We start from the raw sequence: 15852 nt of genomic DNA on the forward strand, positions 1-15852 counted from the left end.
TTGTTCTAGGTGCACCAAATTGATGGGTTGAACGCTCACTGGCATTGCAGGTCTGGTCCAGTTTATCACCGGAGTGCAAGAGGGTTTTTTTCAAGGTGTTGTTTTCTTTATAAGCTATGGGCAGACTATTTAACAAGTCTGTAATCATTCTCTTAAGCCCTTTAATCTCCTTTTGTGTAGTTATAGCGTCTTGTTTTTGACAGAGGTCTCTCAGTGCTTCATTGGAGATCTCCAGATCTCTTTGGGTCCCTATATCTCTTGATCCTACCATAACCCCCAGTGTACTCTCGATCTCCTCTACTTGGTCCTCAATTGGATCGTCTCCTAGTAATGCGTATCTTTTCCAGCATTCTAAGTTTATGAAATCCTTAATTGGGATGCTGGGCTCTTCCAAGTCAATAGTGGCTTGTATAGGGATTTTTTTTTTGGGCGGGGGGCTTTAACTTGCGGGGTTAAGTGGGACTCCGGTGCACAATGCACAATTACTAGGGTCCTTTTTTGGGGGATTTGTTTGGTAGAAGTTACCTTATTTTGCTTACTGAAGTATGTTGATATTTTCTTATAGTCATTTGGTGTCACTTTTTCCCCATTTGCTAGCATAGTTCAGACTTCCTCAATTAGCTCATCTATGGCTGCTAAAGTGCAATTGTCAGCTGCAGAAGCAGCCTTTTTGCTAATTTTAGCCATTTTTTTCCTACCCATTACAGGTTCTATTGCCTTCCTTTTTCCCATTTTCCCATTCGCAAGCCGCTCAAATTTGCCGGCAGGATATTGGGGACTGGTAATGGTCTAGTGATGGGAGAATCTGTCGCGCTTCTACCCTATCCACCAGTATGATTAATAGTTGTGAGATAGTCAAATTATTCAGCTGATATATATATATATTGGCATGTGTATAATCCGCAGGGTCCCTTCCTTTCCCAGAGTTTACAGTGCAAACTAAAATGTTCAAAAAAGCACCAATCAAGGTTTAAACTTTAAAAAGCAGTAGAGGCAATGTTCAGTCAACTTGAGGCGGTTAATTCCCAAAGGATTTAAAAAGATCGTCTTAAGTCCAGCCTAAAAATCCTCAATTATAATTCTTAACTCGGCCACTGTATTAATTGGTAGATGCAGTTCACTGATTTCCCACTAATGCAAATGAATACAAATTGTTGGCCTCAGTTCCTGCCCTAGTATATCATACAGATGGACATGATACAGGTCTCTTTGTGGCTTCCAAGGGGGTGGCCCTGCCCTGCCTCTGACTGTCGCTGACGGGCGCAGACGAGCCCAACCTTGGCCCGGGCTTTGCCCGGGTGCGGCCGGGGCGCGTTCATGCATGTCCCACGCTGCGGGGGGCGCGTCTGGTTTCAAAGCGCCTCCTGGCGCTCTGATTGGCCCGTGTATCTTGCGTGCTCTTGCGGCTCCGGCCGCCATGAAGATCGGGCAGGGAAGATGCTGAAGGCGGGACCCGCGCTGTGGGGGCCCGCCCCTGGTTTTAAAGCGACTCCTGGCACTCTGATTGACCTGTGCGTCTTGCGTGCTCTTGTGGCTCCGGCCGCAGTGAAGATCGGACAGGGAAGATGCTGAAGTCCTATATCGCACATGTGAAAAAGGGTGGCATCTATAGTGTACATTGTAATACACCCTCTGAACAAAACCCGGTCAAGAGGCCATCCCCTGTGGTCCACCCCCATCCTCCTGCGGTTTGGTGAATACCTATACTGCAGCAGGCTGTGTATCCTACTCAACCCACCCCGGCTGCGACAATGCCTGTAGGTTGCTGTGTGGGGTGGGGGGAGAACCCATGCTAATCAGATACTTTTTTAACGGCCCCCAAATATCTTTTGGCCTGGAAGCCGGGGATTGCATCGTGGCATAAAGTTCACTATTTATGTTAAAAAGTGGGGCTAATCAGCCAAGCTTTCACTGAGGGGGAGGCTCTCCTTCCCAGTTTGAGTGCTTTTTCCCTCTTCGCTAACAGGAGGGCGATGGCAATGAATATACGCAGCTCCTTTGGCATGTTGTAAACGTATCCCAGCAGGGCGACCTCGGGTGTGGGATCAATCTCCAGGTGTGTCATCTGGGATACTAGTCTAAAAATAGCTCTCCAAAAGTCCCCAATCTTAGCGCAATTCCAGGTCAGATGGGCAAAATACACCTGTGGGTTCCTGCATTTTAGGCAGTTGTGTGAGCGGTTAGTGTCGATAGAATGAAGTTTCGCCGGGGACATGTAAACCCTCTATAAATATTTAAAATGTATTAATTTGTGTCTGCTGTTCAGAGAGACCTCCCTAATCTGAGTACAGTAAAACAACCAGTGGGAGTCCTGAATTGGGTGTCCTAAATCCTGCTCCCACGCTTCCCGAATCTTGGTGTCACGGCTGGGGACCAAAGCCTTGCCAGCCTTGTACAGTTTTGAAATCAGAGGAGTCCCTTTGCACTACTGATTAAGAGGGTAAGTGGAGAAAGAGACTTGGGCTCCACTGGATATTCCTGAATTCTAGCTCAGAGCACCCTGCAAATTCTACTGAAATCAAATTGATCCATAAATGTTGTTTCACTAAACCTCACCCTTCTGTGTTGGAGAAAACATGACCCTCAGGAAACAGGTCCCCAAACTGAACTATGGAATAGGAAGCTAGCGTACACTGGACCCCCTTCTCTTCCGTAATAGGAAGCCATGGGTTATTAGCGATGGGGATTTCCGAAGAGTAGAGGGCATGGCAACCAGCAACCCGAGCCAGCTCACTCCAGGCCCAGCATGTTGTTGACACTGTTTGAATGTCACGAGGATCTCGGGGATACCCCTTTGGCAGCACCGTTTTCAGGGAGGCTGGAAGCACCAGATCGGCCTCAGGCCTCCTGTAGGGAATTTGCGCGTCCAGATGGTACCAGGAGTGTGCAAAGCTACACTGTGCCACAAGATAATAAATTTGAAAGTCTGGAACACCAAACCCCCCCCTCTCGTATGGCAAGGTCATTGTATCCCTACTAACCAAAGGTCTCCCACTCCAGTCTGATGACATGTGATCAGAGAGTGCCAAAGAATCTATTAGGGAGTGCATTGGGAATGGTTTGAAACATGTAGAGGAACTTTGGAAGCACAATAATTTACATTAGCGCGACTCCACCAGCCAATTAAAGAGGAAGTTTCAACCAGTGTTCAACCTGCTGCTCTATATTATACAATGCTAGTCTATAATTTTGCAGAATAATCTGTTCCATATCTCTATGGACCTGAATCCCTAAGTACCTAGTCGACTCCTCGCACCATGTCAGAGGGAACTCACAATCCCGCTGAGCTATTCCAGTTGTCAGAGGGAAAATCTCAGACTTGCTCCAGTTTATGCACACTCCAGAGAACTCTCCAAACCATGCTATCTCTCTAATTAGTGGACCAAGGTTTAGCTGGGCGTTACAGACATACAGGATAATATTGTCCGCATAATAAAGCAAAATTAAAAGTGGGCCTGTTTTAAACTGGAGACTCCTGTGCAAATGCTGCTCTTGGAGAAGTCTAACCAGGGGGTCCATTGCCAATATAAAAAGCAGCAGGAAAGAGGGCACCCCTGTCTGGTGCAGTGAGTAAAAGCAAACGAGGAGGACAATGTGCCATTCAATCGAAGCCTAGCGATAGGAGTAGAGTAAAGTAAAGAGATGAGGTCAATAAAGCCCTTAGGGATACCCAACTTCTTCATCACTGCCAAGAAGAAAGGCCACTCCAGAGAGTCAAAGGCTTTTCAGTATCAAGCAGGCTTGCCGCTGCATAGACATCAGGTGATATTCTTTGTATTATTGCGAATAGGGTGCACAAATTCAGAGCTGTCCATCTGTGGAGGACGAATACTGACTGAGTCAGGGAAATAATGCAGTCCAGTAGTAGTGCAAGTCTCAGAGCAATGATTTTAGCAAGAATTTTATAGTCCAGGTTTATAAGCGATAGCGGCCTATAAGATCCGCATAATAACGGATCCTTCCCGGGTTTTGGGAAAAGAATAATTACTGCTTCACGCAATGTGGGGGGAAACTCCTTACGCTCAAGTGCTTTGTTATACATCTCAAGGAGATATTGGGCAAGTAAGTCCTTGTATGTTTTATATAAGACGCTGTGAATCCGCCCAAACCAGGGGCAGTTGAGCCATTTATGGCATCTATAGCACACATTATTTCCTCCTGGGAAAATGGTTCAGCAAGAAACTGTTGCATAATTTTTTCAAGCCACACCATAGCTATCTCGTCTAGATGTGCTCTGCGGTCCTCATCACTATGCGTCACCCGTGTCGAATATAGCTCTGAGTAATATGTTAAAAGTTTGTCACATATATCATGGGTACCTGTGAGGGTCCGACCAGTAGTGGAGTGGATGCATGAGATGTAAGAACTCCCGGCCCGAGGACTCAAAGGCTGCACCAGCATCCGGCCAGGTCTGTCGCCCTCACCATATCGCCATGCAGTAGCGTACTTGCCAAGGAAATGAGTCTCATGCTTCGCAGCCTTCCTGAACTCCACCAATAGCATCAGCCTGCAACCAAGTCTGGACGGGTCAGGTCTCTCAACCTGTTCCCGGTCAAGCAGTCACTTGTTGCTCAATATGAGATATCATGCCTCTCAAGGCCTTCAACACCCCAGTGTGTTTAGATATGTAAACTCTTCTCATGTAGGTCTTAAAGACCTCCCACAGCATAGCGCATGAGCTAACCAAGCCTTTATTGAGTTTGAAGTATACCTTCGGTAGTTGCGTATTGAACACTAAATCACTCAATGCCTGCCCGGGAAATCTCCACTGCCTCTCACAGACCTCAGGCCTAGGGATGGAGGGGTGACCTGTACCAAGTTGCCAAGTTGGGGGAAACAAGCCAATGATGCAACATTGTCCAGGTGTCGAACTGGGCTGAGTAATGTGTGTATGTGAGGTCACCCGGACTATGTTGGCGCCACACGTCAACTAGTCCCACAGAGTCACAGAGATCCAGCTCCGCGCAGCGTGCTCAGGGTTTGGTGTCTGACAAATCAGATGTAGTGTTGTGCCTAGGGTTGAGTAGGAGATTGAAATCTCTACCCATGCAGATGTAGTCTGCGCCTAATTGAAGGAGCTGCACATGCAAGTCATGGAAGAATTCAGGATTGTCAACACTTGGCGCATACACGCAGACCAGTGCCATGTGATGCCCAGCAAGTTCTCAACTACCAACGTTTATCGTCCCTCTTTATCATTGTGGACTTTAGAAAATTGGAAGGGCAGACGTTTATATATCAGTATGACTGTCCCTCTCGTATATGTGCTGTAGTTCGCTAAATAGCGTTTCGGGCCCCAGTTTGAGGCAAAGGTAGCAGGAGACGTCTTGGATGAATGTGTTTCTTGCAGAAACTCAATGTCAACCTTGTGGCGCTCAGATAGTGTAATACATGTTTCCCCTTTTTGGCGTTGTTTAGACCCCTAATGTTCCAGGTGATCAGATTCACATCTGAAAAAGTGGACAGCCTACCTGCATCGACATTCAGATCATTGAACAATGCCTGTAAGTGTGCAACAAGGTTAGAAAACGATAAGCAGCAGCGAAATAACTGTGGTAGAAGTAACAGTAACCAAAGGTTTGGATCACTTTCGTGCCCATCACGGTCAAGGACAGCCTATACAACCATATTCAATCAATCAGTCAGGGAGTTGTAAGTGTAATATTCACCCGAGAGGGTCTCAAGGCGCTGGGGGGGGGGAGGTGGGGGCTGCCGCTCCGTTCAGTCGAAGAGCTAGGTAGCTAGGTCTTGAAGGCCTTCCTGAAGGCATTCAGGGAGGGGGCTCGTCTGATTTCGATCGGGAACTTGTTCCAGGTCTTGGCTGTGATGTAGGAGAAGGCTCTTCCCCCTGTTCTGGTTTTGTGTATGAGTGGAGTTTTGGTGAGGATGTAGTTGGCGGATCAGAGGTTTTTCATGGGTGCGTGGAAGGTAATTCTCTCGTTGAGGTATTGGGGTCCAGTGTTGTGGAGGGATTTGTAGGCGTGGTTGAGTAGTTTAAAGGTGATTCTCTTCTCAATGGGGAGCCAGTGGAGGTTCCGTAGTGTTGGCTGATGTGTTTGTGTCGGGTGCGTGTGTCGGGGGCGGCCGAGGATGAGTCTGGCAGCGGTGTTCTGTCTCGTCTGGAGCTTGCGGAGTAGAGACTTGTTGATGCTGGCATAGAGAGCTTTCCCGTAGTTGAGCCTGCTGGTTCGTTGTGTCCTAATGGACCCCTTTCATTTATTTGGTTACAGCAAACTCATACATAGCATACTCATGGCCATCACTACGAGAGCTAGTTGTCAATCTACCCACAGGGATGCAGGACAAAAGGGATGGACCTTTATTCACCACTTCCACTCATCTCAAAGCCTTCAATTATGGGGCAGAGATCGCTGAGTTCACTGGAGGAGAACCATGAGGCAGGGCGGAAGAGAGGACCAGGGCAGGGAGCCTCAGCTCTTCCAGGCCACGCAGAGCTCTCTTGATCCAGGATCAGGACACTGATTGAGAGATGGTTGGATTTAGACCACCTGGCCCTCTTGGCTCCTTTACTGAGGATTTGCTATCGATCATTTCCACACTGAGTCTTAGAGCAAAACACTGCCTAATACTCGGGGACTTTAACATCCACATGGATAAGGGCGAGGATCCTGAAGTGCAAAAATTTCTGGATATGACATCATCGGTGGGACTTCATATGTACCTACAGTCCCCTACACATGAGAAGGGGCATATTTTAGATCAAATTTTTTCGACCGTTCCGGTGGTCCTTTCCTCCCTTGCCCCAGTTCTTTGGTCGGACCATTTCCTAGCGGATTTCACGCTTGTACATCAGCCTGTGGCCGCCCGCATTTCGCAGCGGCTCGCTGCTCGTAGTTCTAGAGCCTTCCACAAAGTCACCCCGGCCATGATCACCCAGGCTTTAGATACCCATCCTTGTGTTCTTACGGGCAGTCTGGAGGATGATGTGGTGTTTTTTCAGAATTGGCTCACTGCACGTTTGGAAGCCTTGGCACCATCTCGCCAGGTTAGATCTGAACTGGCACGAGCATCAGCCCCGTGGTTCTCTGCTGCCTTGGCGGCCAAGAGAAGGCACTGTAAGAGGCTGGAGAGAATTTGGAGGAGGCACTATGATACATCGGCTAAGCAGTCTTACAGAGCAGCAGTGAAAGAATATCACAGGGAGCTCGTTGCAGAGAAAAAATCCTTTTTGGCCAGAAGGATCGAGGAAGCAGATAGCTCCTGCAAAGAGATCTTTAAGATTGTTAAAGAATTCACCTCTCCCTCCTGCTGCACTTCTGCATCTGCTTTCTCGGAACCTTGGATCATGGAGCTTGCAGTATTTTTTACTAATAAAATACGTACTATCCAGTCAGCGTTGCAAGGAACCCAGATCATCTTGAGCACAGGTTCAGAGGTCGACGGCCTTTCCAACCCCTGGTTATGCCCACCAGCTATGCATATGGATTCTGTGGGCCCTACCCTGCACTGTTTTCCCTCTTTAGAGCCTCAGGCCTCGCTTGACCTTTTGTCTAGCCTGAAATCTGGCTCTCCTCTGGACCCTTGTCCCGCCAAGTGTCTTGCGACCCTGGCACCTGCCCTTAATCCGATCATCAACCCTCTCATTAATGCATCTTTGAAGTCAGGCAAAGTCCCCTCCTCCTGGAAACAGGCCTTAGTTCTTCCCCTCATTAAAAAACCGAATGCAGATGCCAAACTGCATTCTAATTATAGGCCAATCTCGCTGCTTCCTGCCCTGGCCAAGATCACTGAAAAGTGTGTTCATACCACCCTTACCAACTTTGTAGAGGGTAACTCCCTTTTACATCAGTCACAGTCTGGATTTAGATCTAACCTGAGCACCGAGACCGCTCTTCTTGAGGTTACTGAGATTGTGAAGGAGACCCTCGATAGGGGTGGAAAGGCCCTGCTTATCATGCTTGATTTGTCGGCGGCCTTCGACACCGTCCCCCAAGACCTCCTCCTAATTAGACTCTGGGAGATTGGCTGCGGGGTACGGTGTTCGCATGGTTTCAGTCTTTTTTGGCCGATCGGACACAAACGATCTGGGCTCCCCCTTTCTCCGCCCGGATGCCGCAGCTTGAGGTAGGGGTCCCGCAGGGCTCCATACTGAGTCCTTCCCTCTTTAATATCTTCCTTACACCTCTTGCGGCATGGGTGGAGGAGCTAGGGGCCCAGATCATATCCTATGCGGATGACACACAGCTCCTGTTCACTTGTGACAGGGGCTGTGACTTCGATGGAGCAGCCATTCGGAAGTGTTTGGAGTTTGTGTTTGACTGGTTTGGGAAAAATGGCCTCAAATGCAACTCCGACAAATCCGAGATATTGTTCTTTGGCTGTCCTGCAGACCCACGTTGGAAGCTATGGTGGCCTTCGGCCATGTCTCCCCCTGCCAGCGATTCGGTCACAGCGAAGAACCTGGGTATGATGGTCGATAACACTCTTTCCTTTAAAACCCAGGTTGCTGGCTTGACTGGGAAGTGCTTTGCCATCTTAAGGATGTTGCGCAAGTTTCTGCCCTATTTATCTTTGGAGCATAAGAAAATTACGGTGCAAGCATTAATTGGCTCGCGCCTAGACTACGCCAACATCCTTTACTTAGGTCTACCTGAGTATCTGCTGACTCGTCTGCAGATAGTTCAAAATTCTGCATCCAGGGCAATCTTCGGTTTAACTAGAAGATCTAGGGCCAGCAATCTCCTTGTCTCTCTGCATTGGTTGCCGATTCGTAAGCGTATCTTCTTCAAGACCCTAACTACAGCTTTTAGGGCGCTTCACAATTTCGGCGCTGAATATCTGCAGAGAAGGGTCAATTTCTATCTTCCATCTAGACCTCTGAGATCTGCTGCCCAGGCCAAGGCTATCGTTCCAACAGTGAAGCGTGCTCGCTGTGGAGGTCGCTCCTTTAGTTACCTTGCACCCCGCCTCTGGAACACACTGCCCTTGACGTTGCGGGTGTGCACCAATCTCTCGGTTTTTAGGAAAGGACTTAAAACCTATCTGTTTGCTTTGTAATGCTGTTATGGTTAATTCTGGTTATGTTTTCTGTTATGGCTGTTTGTTTGCTGCTGGTATTTGGTGTGATGATTTTTAGCGCCGGGACGCTCTTTGGAGCAGCTGAGCGCTCTACAAAACAAACAGTAACATAACATAACATAACATAACACAGGAGCATTCTAAGTACAGGAAGTGGGGAATACCGCATTGGCGAGTATGGTAACCTAATAAGCGATGTCGTACTTTCCTCAAATGCATCATCATTCTGTGCAAGATACAAACATGGAGGTCGTCAGTATGATCATCTCGACGTTTATAATAAAAGTAACACCGTCTATTTTACGTGCTTCTGATGAGCGGTCAGCATTATGAAACAACAGTGATTGCTTTAAAGTGTGAACAATAGCAGAAGCAATATTACTAAATAACCACAATTTAAATAATGATACTGCAGATAAACAAGACGTCTTTCGTGAACACCCTCCTCTCGATTTTCAGTCACTTAAAATCAACTTTAGGCCCTATTGACAACAGCATCGACGTTTTCGTTCCATTTCCATTTCCATGTGTGTCCTCACTGCCATCTAAAGGCTTCAGATCCGATAGGTAGACATGCGGTAAAGGTGTGCTCTGCGCTGCCCCTAAGCCTCCACGGGGAATACTGTCTTACAATTGAAATAGGGAGGAATCACTTAGTTAAAGTTGCCAATAATAATAATTAGAGCGAATGTAAACCTGTAATTAGAGGACGCTGAAAGAACTGAAATAAACATCAACAGTTTGGTGTTTTGGCTTTCCAGTTGTAAAACGCCTTCCACTTTGAAAAGCATTACACAAGATGAGATATGTCATACAAGAATAATATTTTGTGTCTGGAGTTTACAAAATGAAATCCATTGGATAAAAGGTGAAAGCATGATGAGGCATAACCTTAACCCGCTAACACCACGATGGTTGCAAATCTGGCAGAGGTAGCTTCAGTCCATGGAACCCAACAGGACTCGCAGGCAATAGTTACAGTATTTACAAAATATATCAAGATGATTGTGACTTCCTAATAAAAAAATAAATAGTACAAATTAATCGTGACCAATCATCTGTGAGCTATCATTAGCCCAGTGCAGTGAAATATTACCATGTTCCTGCATGACCTTCAAGCATCGAAAAAGAGAGTGGAAGGACGACTGACGTCGTTAGAGGGGGGTCCAGATGGGATCCGTGCCCCAGCTATAGTCCTTCCCCTCATCCTCTAGTGCCACAGCTGTTGAGTGTCCTAGGAGAGGACACTTAAAAGTAAACACTGCTCCTTGCCGCACATGTTCATTTGTCTGACTTTCTCTTCAAATCAATGTTGTTTATACAAACCTAACTTATATATATATATATATATATATATATATATATATATATATATATATATATATATATATATATATATATATATATATATATATATATGTGTGTGTGTAAATGCATGCACTGTACACATACGTGTACAGTCAGGCTTAAGAAAACGTATAAACATAGATGTTTAATTATACATATGTGTACACACACACGCACGCACGCACGCACACACACTTGGAGATGCCTGCAAGGAGAGGTACATACTCGGCGATGGTACAATTACTTGTCCTGTTAATCAGAGTTGCGAAGCGCTGAAGTGAACCATCCAATAGACGTTGGTGAGATCGTCCCTTTCTATTCGTGCAAAAATACATCCGTAATCCTATCCCAGGTACACATTAACGTGACCCCCTGCTGGGAAACCACACTCACCAATATAGCCCAGATAAGGTTCAGACTGGCCTATATGGCCATCATATATCTATCATCTCCTTGTGTTTGCTTTGTTCGCCCTAAGTTGCCAGGGTATGCCCAGACGTGGGTCCCTTGCTCACTTTGCCACTGGATTCAAGCTAGCCTGGTTGATGAGGGCTATTAGCCCGAAACCAGTCCCAGGATGCTTGTTTCCGGTCCAGGGAAAACATGGCTTAGCAGTTCGGGCTGAACTGTTCCCATGAGGCACAGGGTCAAGACTGATTTGCATATAGCTGTGTCTGAACTGGGGTGGCTAAGTGAGCTAAATAATGATGATGTGAGTTTATTTATTGTTATTTATTTAGAATTAATTGTTAATTAATTATTAATTGGTAATTAATTAAAATATAACTTGTAATTTATCGTAATTGATTAATTGATAAATATGTTACTTTTATTACATTATTTTCTGTAGTGGGTAGTGTGTTTATAGTGGATAGCTTGGGAAGTTATTTAATTGTAAGTAATTACATTTTTAAAATATTTTTTGTGTCTAATTTGTATTTATTTTTATATTGTAAATTAATTTATTGGTAATTGGTATATAATTAGTAGGTAATTTTTTTATTAGTTAATTTTTATTTGTAATTTTAATTGATTGATTAATATATTTTATGAAATTGTAAAATATTTTAATTATTTTGTAATTGGTATTAAGTGGAGAAGTGTGGCTCAATGATTAGAGCGGCAGACCCTGATGCAGAGGTCTAGCCCGGGACCAGGGTTCAATTCCCTGCCTCGGCGGGTCTTGGGCTCAAAAATTCCACAGACCTGATAATTCTTGCCTCGGTGCCAATCCAATAATGGAGTCCCACTCTTCAACTCTGGGCAATAGCTTGTTTAATCTCCACAACGGCCCCCACAACGCTAAGGATGCCTGGCCTTCACCTTGGGGGTGCCCAGGAGTGGCCGCCTCACAGGGAAAGCCAGGATGGGTTCCACAGAGGTATTCGTACAAGCGCCTTGAGACCCTTGCGGGTGAGTAGTGCGCTATACAAGTATCAATTTACATTCCATTACATTTACATTAATATTTATATTATTTATATTTATATATGAAGTATTTACTTTCCCTACTATTGCACTCACTGGAGTGGGAATAGTAATTTTTACCCCTACGCTATCCAACGCTTTCCCTACTGTTGCACTCACTGGAGTGGGAATAGAAATTTTTACCCCTACGCTATCCAACGCTTTCCCTACTGTTACACTCTCTGGAGTTGGAATAGTAATTTTTAGCCCTACGCTATCCAACGCTTTCCCTACTGTTGCACTCTCTGGAGTAGGAATAGTAATTTTTACCCCTACGCTAGCCAACTCTTTCCCTACTGTTGCAATCACTGGAGTGGGAATAGTAATTTTTACCCCTACCCTATCCAACGCTTTCCCTACTGTTGCACTCTCTGGAGTTGGAATAGTAATTTTTACCCCTACGCTATCCAACGCTTTCCCTACTGTTGCACTCACTGGAGTTGGAATAGTAATTTTTTTCTCTACGCTATCCAACGCTTTACCTACTGTTGCACTCACTGGAGTGGGTATAGTAATTTTTACTCCTACGCTTTCCAACACTTTCCCTACTGTTGCACTCACTGGAGTGGGAATAGTAAGTTTTACCCCTACGCTATCCAACGCTTTCCCTACTGATGCACTCTCTGGAGTTGGAATAGTAATTTTTACCCCTACGCAATCCAACGCTTTCCCTACTGTTGCACTCACTGGAGTTGGAATAGTAATTTGTATCCCTACACTATCCAACGCTTTCCCTACTGTTGCACTCTCTGGAGTGGGAATAGTTATTTTTACCCTCTCACTATCCAATGCTTTCCCTACTGTTGCGCTCACTGGAGTGGTAATAGTAATTTTTAACCTTACGCTATCCAATGCTTTCCCTACTGTTGCGCTCTCTGGAGTGGGAATAGTAATTTTTACCCCTATGCTAACCAACGCTTTCCCTATGTTGCACTCTCTGGAGTGTGAATAGTAAATTTAACCCTCTCGCTATCCTACAGAAAAAATATTGTATATGTTTTGTTAATAATTATATATATATATATATATATATATATATATATATATTCACTGAAAAAACCATAGGTTATAGACCATATATAGTTAGGGATTAGCATTTACAAAACCTTATTTTACTCGCATAAAACCATTAAAATTCGCATATATAGTTAGTTGCGCTAACTATATATCGCGCACCCGCAATCCACTGCTGATGATGTCACATATTACATCATTCATGACATGGTCAGTGACATGGCCCTGCCACATCTAATGCTACCAAAGCTAACGGAATGATGCAGTCTACGGACTCTTTAACAACGAGTGCGTCCAGCATGGAATCACTATCATCTGGCTCCACCAATAGTGATTTAAACTTAAATGGACTGGAAACATTGAGTATCCAGCAAGAAATGGATTTCGTGGTAGACGAGAGGCTCCAAACCCTGAGATCATGGCAGAACAACTCACAACCAAACAAAGGAGGAATAAACGGAGGAAAGAACGACGACGCACAAGGAAACAAAGCCGGGGAACAACTTCAGCAAAAGAAAAAGAAAAAAACATGGGGGAGACGACGATAAAAAATAATACCATCATCAATCTCTCCAACGTGGTCCTTGATAAAGCGGAAGAGCAATTACTTTCATTGGGTTTAAATTTTTCACCAATTCAACACTTCGATTACACTACCACTAGGGTAGATGTCTTCTGCTTTATAAGGAAACTTAAATTAAAGAAGCACTTTGCCTTACAAAAAGCTAAGGATTCTGATGCCCAAGAAGAAATTATGAGAGAAAATGATAGCATTTCATTAAGGGCGTCTGATACACATGTTTTCCTTGATGCTACTGACTTACTGACTACAAATGACGACTTAGAACCAGAAGCAGAAATCTCTACTCAAGATCGTCTTAGACACATTCCTATCCTTCCTAAAGGTGCAGGGTTGAGTCCTTTCACTAGCAAATCTAAATTCATACCACTAATGCCAAGGGACGCGATCGACATCTTTCACGATTGCGTCACAAATGACATCAAAAAACTGTACACAGAAACCAACAACAAACGTGGTAAAAAAGAGACATACACCAGGATGGCTTACAATAAATTAATGAAAAAGCTTGAAGGTAACCCGGACATAGTGATCAAAAGGTCGGACAAGGGGGGCAATTTGGTACTTTGGCCTAAAACAGATTACATCAATGAAGCCAAACGCCAACTAGAAGACCCGGCTTGCTATATAAAAAGCACCCAAAAGGAATACGACAAAGCGATATCCAGTTTACACAAGTCTTTAAATCAATGGAAGAGGGAAGGTCTCATCTCGTCAGAAGAGCACAAATACATGTATGTGAACTTTCCAATTCTACCCTCTCTTTATCTCATCCCTAAAGTGCACAAATCCATACAACCAATACCAGGCAGGCCGATAGTCTCAGCCATTGGAAGTGCGGGAGAGAAAGCGGGAGAATATATTGATTACTTTTTACAAGACTTTGTCAAGCAACTTCCCAGCTTCACTCGAGATACTAGTGACTTTATATCCAAAATATCTACACTTGAATGGGAAAATGAAATGCTTTTAATTTCGCTTGACGTGGAATCGCTGTATACCAGCATAGATCACGATAAGGGGTTAGCAGCGGTACAACACTACCTTTCCAGTAGACCCATCCATTATTATGAACACAATAAGGTAATTGTGGGATTAATAAAATGGTGCCTCAATAACAATTTCTTTTCATTTGGAAAGGAAATTTATAAGCAACTAAGGGGCGTGGCGATGGGGGCCTGCTTCTCTCCCAGCTATGCGTGCTTGCACGTTGGCTGGTGGGAGGAGCAGGTCCTCAATGTGCGCCACAAGACATGGATGGACAATCACGTTAGATACTTCTTAAGATACATAGATGATATCTTTATTATCTGGAAGGGTAGTAAACAGGAAGCTTTGCGATTTATTGATGACATCAACGATAATTCGCTTAATCTTCACTTTACGGCCAACATCAGTGAAAATCGTATCCAATTTTTGGATGTGGAGGTGTATGTCTCCAATGGAATAGTCAACACCACCCTCCACAGAAAACAGACGGCTGGCAACGCCACATTGCATGCCTCCAGCATGCATCCTAGACACACAATCTCGGGAATCCCCTATGGGGAAATCCTTAGATTAAAAAGAATATGCAGCTCTCCTTCGGATTTTGATGCCTGCTTGGAAGAACTCTTGGCCAGATTGAGGGCTAGAGGTTACTCCGAGCGGATATTAAATACAGCAGTAAATAAATCCCTGTCTAGATCTAGGGAGAGTCTCTTCCCTGACTCCCTTTTGGAAATCGAACCTCCTCCCACTACTACACCCCAACTGGAGTGCCCACGTCTGATCACCACTTTTAGTAGAGAAGACAGAAAAATTAGGTCAATTTTGAACAAACATTGGCCGATTGTCATGAGCGACCACATTCTCAACACTAGGTTGCCCTCTTCTCCCACAGTGACATTCAGACGAGCCAGAACCATGGGCAGCCATCTGGACAAAGCAGCACCTGAATTAAAATCCAAAATCCCATGGCTTCGCCCGTCCAGAGGTTTCTTTAAATGCTCCAGTTGTAGGGCTTGTAAGTTTGGGGTCACTACCACCCAGTACAACACCCCGTTCAGTAAAGTTGCCAAAACCATCAATGGCAACTACAACTGCAAGACTGATCATGCTGTTTATGTTCTGACGTGCACCTGTGGGCTTAGATATGTTGGAAGCACTAAGCTCCAGGTGCACGCCCGAATTTTGCAGCATCTCAGGGCTATTTTGCATAGTGACCCCACTTACCCTGTCGCCCGTCACTTTAAACGAGTGCACAACAAAGATCTAAGTTGTTTAAGCTATTTTGTGATAGGGGCAGTTCCTTTATCTAGACGAGGAGGTGATCGTGAGGCTCAACTCAGAAAATTGGAGTCTAAATATATATTGGAGCTCGATAGCCGTTGGCCTAATGGGCTCAATAATATTGAGGAGATGCA

Source organism: Lissotriton vulgaris, chromosome 2_1 (assembly GCF_964263255.1).
Source record: "Lissotriton vulgaris chromosome 2_1, aLisVul1.2, whole genome shotgun sequence".
NCBI classification, from domain to species: domain Eukaryota; kingdom Metazoa; phylum Chordata; class Amphibia; order Caudata; family Salamandridae; genus Lissotriton; species Lissotriton vulgaris.